The sequence below is a fragment of the Cygnus olor genome, chromosome 2, assembly GCF_009769625.2.
Source record: "Cygnus olor isolate bCygOlo1 chromosome 2, bCygOlo1.pri.v2, whole genome shotgun sequence".
Lineage (NCBI taxonomy): Eukaryota > Metazoa > Chordata > Aves > Anseriformes > Anatidae > Cygnus > Cygnus olor.
The window spans coordinates 70673345-70680723 of record NC_049170.1 but is presented as its reverse complement, the minus strand read 5'-3'; positions in this window follow the sequence as shown (position 1 = coordinate 70680723).

The window sequence follows — 7379 nt, the reverse complement described above, 5'->3', positions numbered from 1 at the left end:
CTTCGATAACTGAAATAACACTCTGAGTTTTCTCTATTAGCCAATATGATTCCTTCTAGAAAAAAACATAAATATGTATTTAAAGAACCAGCCATATCAGATTTCCAGCTATTGTGGGAAAATACCGGTTCTGTATTTCAAAATTTCTTTTCTTCAGTCTTTAATAATCAAATCAAAGTTTCAAGGAAACTGGGGGGTTGAGGTAGGGGGAAAACGTTGTGTTAATTGTAGGCTGAAGAGAATATTGGCAGGACAGATGTTTTGCTAGTTGCATGTGCATTGCAAGAGCTTCAAGTGAGATTTCACTTTCCTAGAAAGGATGATATCTGGGAGGAAGAATATATACAAATGTAAACAGGGCTCTGGGACAAGGAAAAGCATAATGGATCTGTAGATGCATCTGCAATCTGATCTGCAGAGATACTGAGCTCATGTTATTTCTTCGTCCCCCTCCTTCTCTGCTATTAGCTTTGGGAACATATTTATGACACTGGAAACCAAGAAAGGTTGGAGATAAGTCCCATGAAACTCAATGGAAAGCTTCTTATTGATGTGATCTGGGAAATAGTTTCACACAGGCATGAGTTGAGTACAAGGTCATTAAAAATCGCCCTTCAGCACCTGCATCCAGGCCACATTTGCCTTGTATGAGCCCCACCTGGCACAACTAACTCAAACACCATTGTCACAGCTCAGCTGCAATGCAGGTGACTGCAGCTGGAAAGGTCAAGAGCAGTTCCCCTGTGTCTCTTCATGGCCATGTGGAGCAACTCAACAGCCAGGCAGCCTCCTTGAGGACTTGTCTCGTTCCTCAGCATGACCCAGCAGTGCAATAATGAAGCTGGAAACTGGTATGGATAACTGTGGGCTTAGATGTTGCATGCATCACTTACCTGTTTCCGTGAGCTAACACACACCCAGCACCTAAACCCACCTTTTTGAGCATCAAAAGCTTTTGCCTTGTAACAGTTAGTCTCTTTCTCATGTTGTTCTTCACCTGTGACACCCCTCATCATTCCTGCCTTTGGCTTTTGTAATGAACTGTTTGCTCGGTGACACCCCAGCAGTTTGGGACTGAACCCCAAGGGCCTGCGACAAGCCTGAGGAGCAGGAAGCAGCCATGAAAGGCAGGCTGTTGTAGTTGGTCTGTGCTGCCACTAGAGTGAGACATGCTCACAAGCATCCTGGCCTCCTCTTTCGGGAGGTGCTGAGCAGGCTGGCGGGGTGCTGGTGCTGTGCTGAGGGAGCATCATGCACCCTGGGAGTGCCTGGCATCCTCAGCAGGCTCAGCGTGGGCATCGGAAAATCTCCAGGTTTCTCCAATCTACTGCAAACATTTATTTTATTTTATTTTATTTTATTTTATTATTTTATTTTTTCCCTACAATTGCCACAGAATAGCTAAAGTGTGTGGGGAATGAACCTAAACCTGTCATCACAAACTCTTGATAGCAGTGACTACTGAGCCCCACTTCCTGGACATATGGGTGTCTGATCTGTAGTCCAGAGGAGCCCATCAGCATCTTTCTGTTGACTCCCAAAAGACTTTGAGTCAGGCCATCACGCTGCTTAGCCCGAGAGAGACCAAGCAGCAAAATATGTATTGCAGATATTTCTCAGCAAGGCAGCAAGGAGAGCGAACTTTACTGAAGGGTAAAAAGACAGCAATAGTGTGACATCTAAACAAAGTGATTCATTGAGGCAGCTGCCCTCTCTTCCTCTCTGTGACATACCCACCTGAAGCCCCATGATTTATGACAGTATATTTTAGAGGGTCCCATAAGGACATTTTTTTCTTTTCTCTTTCTTTTTCCCAGAGCAAAGTGTGATGCCCTGCCAGTGAGTGCCTTGTGCAGGTCCAGACGGAGAAGGCAAGCTGCTAAAAGGTAGTGATTGCAGCACTGATCTCTTGCAGGCTCTGCAGTGTGAGGAGGTGGTTCTGAATCACAATGAACTTAATTGAACAAGAAATGGCATTGATTTTTCCTTTTCAGACCTCCCCATTGCTCACAGCAACAGTGTACTGAACCCTCTGCCCATGCCAAGTAGCAGGACTCCACAGCACAGTAGAATGGGTATTTTTTTTTATTAATTTTTGGTCCTATAATTAGCATGCATTTATTTTTAAATAGGGTAAAAAACAAAGCTCTCTAGGCTTGGAATTTTCATCAGGGAAAAGCATTGCCTGTGCAGTATGAGTTTCAGGAGCACAAGGAATGAGGTTAAGTGAGAAACTGTAGCTTACTTTATACTCCCCTGGCCAGGAAATAACATTTGTTCTTGAGTTTATCTGATTGTTGAGAGAACCAGGATGGCACAATTGCCAACCTGCTGAAGGACTCCTAAAAGTCATTTTATGTTTTATATTTTAACTTAGACAGATAACGGAGCATAAGGTACCTCCAGTTTGCAGGCAAACAAGGCAGAAAAGCATTCCATACTCCCATTATTGCATTGTAGCTATTTTTTGCCTTTGTTAGGCAAGCATGTTTTCAAACATAATTACATGTTTGAACAGCTAGTGATTTCCTATACAACTTGTTAAACATATCAGTGAACATGTCTGTGTGTTTACTCCTGTTTAGAACAATGTGTGTGTGTATTTGTTAATGGCTTTCCCCTACTTCCCCCAAAACACTGAGAAAATAAATAAATTATGGAGCTATCTGGGAAACGCTCTAGCAAATTCATGCTAGCAGCCTTAGTGCCCAGATCCCAGGTCCGGTGTCGGAAACAGATCCCCTGCAATGCAGAGCTTGTTTTGTTCTTCAGGGGAATGCTTCAGCCCAGATTGCCAAGCTAAGCAGGGGAGTAAAGACTGGCTAAGGAAATTTAGGTGTGCAGCACGAGCTGGAGCAGTGCATGCCATTTATCACAGTAAGATCAACTTACACCTTTAATAAACATCTATCCCCAACAGCAGGTGCTGGACACCAGGTCAGCTTGAGCTCATGTTGGAAAGAGGAGTGGGTCAGCTTGAGCTCATGTTGGAAAGAGGAGTGGCACTACCCCTGGTGGCTTGGAACAAACCATCTCACTCCAGCAGCTTCTAGGGGCCCCCAGGGGAAGTCAATGCAGCCACATCAGCACGCTGTTAATCCCAGCTACCAAGCCAGTATTGTGGGGCTGTGATCAGCTGGGTTTGGTTGCAAGCAGCCCTGGTGCTGGGGCTGGTCTCAAGACCTGAGTGGCTGCAGAATTATTGTAAGACTTTTCTCTCGCCTGCCTGCTGCCACTTGATATTTTCATTGCTTTCCGAGGAGCGATTAAATGGATAGTGAGCATGCATCAGGTTTCATGGAAGTCCTGTCACTGACTTCAGTAAGAGCAGGATCAGACTCTTCTGGAATCAATATAATTCATGAAAGCACTGAATGTAGTACAAGAACTAAAGCAGTGTGTTGTGTTGCAATACAATACATATAATGAAGTTACCACTGTTCAAGCACTCTGTGTAATTGGGAAAATGCACCTAAGAATTGCTGTTACCGAAAGCAGGGGCTGAGCTGGGTAGCCTGAGAAAAGAAACTCAAAGAGATGGTGATATTTTGGGTCAGCATGCCTGTGAGCTGCGTGGGCAAAGCTTCGAAACATCTTTCCTGCCAACTGACCACATTATGCAAACTCGCCTCCGAGTTCAGGAGGGGAGGCCAGGGATTTCACCTCCTCCAAGCCTGCAATGGACCAGCAAGAAGGTAATTTCGACAGTGGAAGGGACCACACGGTATTCCTGAAGTCCTGGTAAAGGAAAGCCTCCAGTCAACTGAATGTGTTGAAGAAGCCAGCCAAGACCAGAAGCACCAGGGCATTACTCACAAGCTATTGGAAATAATTGTGTGGGAATTGGCTTTTCTTGGTGAAACAAAAGCAGAGCAGTTTGCCACAGCGTATAGCAGTGGTTGTGTATCTTTTGCTATTGAGACCTTCAGTCCACCAGGTGAAGCCTGTCTGCAGGCTCTCCGTCCCAGTCCCACAGCTAACATATTTGTCCCCGAGGAGGAAGCTACCGAGAGTTGGTGGTTCATTGAGGACACCTGGGAGTGTCCTTCATCTGCCAGCTCTGAGTGCATTAGAGGACAGAGCCGCGCCATACGTCTCAGAAGTGAGACAACGGTTCACCTGTTACAGCCGTAATGGTTTTGGGTTCTGCCATTCATCAAAAGAAGGTCTCAAAACAGGAAAAAAAAAAAGTCTTAGGAAAAACAATAGGACATCTAGCAGTCTGACAGTTTGTAAATACAGTACAGTGGAACTGTGAGGTATAGAGATTAAAATCAAAAATATTTCTTATATTATGGAGCTGCCAGTGATTCCACTGTTAAGATTCTCTCTAGCTTTACATGCTAAGCCTCAGTTTTTTTTTCTGACTTTCTGCAAAGAAGCTGCTTTCTCCTTTCAATTTTTCAATTATTTTATCTAGTCAGAGAAGGATTTTTGTGTGTGTAAAGTCTGAGGTTAATCTGACAAGGAATCTTAGAGATACAAGCCTGAAAATTGAGAGAAGGGTTTACTGCCGGTACAGGATTTTCAGTTTTTTAAATTTTATTTTAGAGTATCCTATCTCAAAAGTATTTAGATGTGGTTAATTTTAACATGATTATTTAGCATTCTTCCCTGAAAAATCATTCTCCTATAAATATTTTAACAAGGGCATTGTTTAATTTTACAAAGTCTGCGGAGTAATCATTTTAGTATATACCTCTTCTTTTAATCTGCTACATGACAGCAACAACCTATTCTCTTAATTAAGCATGAAGTCTACCTTGGATAAGGTGCTGTGTCTTTACAAGCAACACAGGCCAGGAATCCCTCTTCTGTCTATAAGGGAAGTTTATGAATGGAAAGAAAACCTTAGCCAAGTAGGGAAAGAAGGGTAAGCACCTGCAAGGTTCTTAGAAGATCTGCATTTGTTCCTTTCTCTTATGTCTTTCTGTAGCTTACTGTTAATTAAACAGGTCGCTAGATGTGTTTTTAAGGCTGCTGTTGCCAGATGTGGCAGCACAGGTAGCCACTGATAGCTGGGAGCCACAGGGGTGTGTGCCTGGCCTGGGGGTGTCCCCCCTGCCAGGACTAGAGCGAATGGAAGTGTAGGGGCGATGTGGATGTTTTCAGTGTTGCTGATGGTGGGACAATGCAAGCCAGAAGGGCTACTGAGGCTGTCCTCATCAGACTGTCTTGAGGCCCTGTGCTGCAGCCAGGCTTCACAAAGGGACCACAGAGGAAAAGTCTCTTCTCTGTGGACAGGTAAGGAACTCTCCCTCTGCTCAAACCTTAAAGGAGCATGAGAGGTGTCTTGGTGCTTCTGGGGGATAGAAGATTTTGGTATATGGCCAAGAAGGGAAGTTAATCTTTCCCATTCTTTCAACTAAATTCATAGGCATGCCAGAGTTCATAGTTCACAGATCAGATTTAGTTATATAAATTATATAATAAATTATATAGTTTATCTATTATACTATCTACACAGTTTAATTATAAAGTTTACTGATTGCCACGCCTGTTCCTAAAAACCTTTGATGCAGCACAGTGCTGGGCTGGAGATGGGCTGGCACTATTAGCACCAGCACATATGGCTTGCTTCATCTCAGTGCCTGCCCAGGTGCCCACACTTCGAACTGCTCTGGTGCGACTCAAGTCTAGCATCACCAATATATTCAGACTCTAGAGCTGTAAGTGACAAGAGGTTTTCAGGTTTGCAGGTGCTATCCAAGTCTCAGATTAAAAGAAAACTTGGGTGGCCTTCTTCTTGATGTTTAGCTATCGTCTAACTACCAGCTTCCAAAGACTACAAACAGACTGCCTGTTCAGTTTCATCAGGTGGCCTCAACCTGCTCTTTGCTTACAGCGGGAGGGACTCTGCTCCCCCAGCCCTCACCTACAGGTTCAGGGAAACGAGGGACATGGGAAGCCTGACTGGCAGTGAAGGCTGAGGCAAAGAAGTTGAGTACCTCAGCCTTCTCCATGTCTGTCGTTACCAGCTCTCCCTTCCCTTTTATCAGAGGGGGTACACTCTCCTTGGCCTTTCTTTTCTGAGCAATGTACCTACCTATAGAATCCCTCCTTGTTATTCTTTGCATCCTTTGCCAAGCTTATTTGTGCCTTGGCTTTCCTGATCCCATCCCTGCACACCCAGACAGCAACCCTGTACTCTTCCCAGACCACTTATCCCTGCTTCCACTGCCTGTCCATTTCCTTCTTGTGCCTCATTTTGACCAGCAGGTCCTTGCTCAGCCATCCTGGTTTCTGGCTCTCCCTGCTCCTTTTCTTACACAGGGAGATGGAGAGTTGTGTGCTCCAAGTAAAGCATCCTTAGAGTTTTCAGCTCTGTTCAGCTCCTTTGTCCCTGAGCACAGCGTTCCAGAGGATCCCATCCACTAGGTCCTTAAACAGCTGAAGTTTCCTCTTCAGAAGTTCAGGATCCTGACATTGATCTTAGCCAGGCCCATAATCCTCCAGATCACAAACTCAACAGGATGAAGTTACTGTAGCCCAGACTGCTTCTGATCTTAGCCTCTTTAATGAGTTCATCTGCATTAGAGAGCACCAGGTCCAGCAAATCTCTCTTGGTTAGTTTGTTTGATACCTGGACCAGGAATTTGTCCCCAGTGCACTCCAGGAGTCTCCTGGATTGCTCACAGCCTGCTGAGCAGCTCTTCCAGCAGCCAGCTGTGTGGTCGAAGTCCCATCAAAGGATGGCAGCATGCGAGTGTGATGCTTTTTGTACTTGAAGCCAGAAGCCCTCACTCACAGGCTCCCATTGATCAGTCAGCCTGTAGCAGACCCTGACCACAAGGTGTCCTTTGTTGGTCCAGCCTTAACATTGGTCCAGCTCTCAGCCTGTCTGTGGCTCTTTCTCAGAGGCAGCTCTTTGCAATCAGTCCCTTCCCTAACACAGAGGGCAACACCCCTGCCCCTCCTTCCCTGTCTGTCTCTTCAGAAAAGCTTGTAGCCCTCTGTGCTGGCATTCCAGCTGTGTGATCCATCCCCCCATGTTTCCATGACAGCAATTAGGTCACAGTTTTCTAACTGCACTGTGGTTTTCAACTCCTCCTTCTTGTTTCCCATGCTCCATGCATTGGTGTAGAGGCACTTCACCTGGGCTGTCAGTCGCATCACCTTTTCAGAGGAACCCTTCCTAATAGCTATGGGACAGTTCACAGGTATTTCCCTATTGCTTCCTAAAATGACAATGTTCCCAGGTTTGACCCTTACATGAAAGAACAGGAATGGGTGGTAGTCTTCTGGCCCCAGCAGGCTTGGTAGTGTTTTTGTAATATCACAAATGCAAGCCCTGGGATCAAACTTATTATCTCAAACTCTTTTTGGGTTGGTGGGCCTGCTTATTTATTTTTTTATTGGAGGATGTTGGAAAAAGGAAG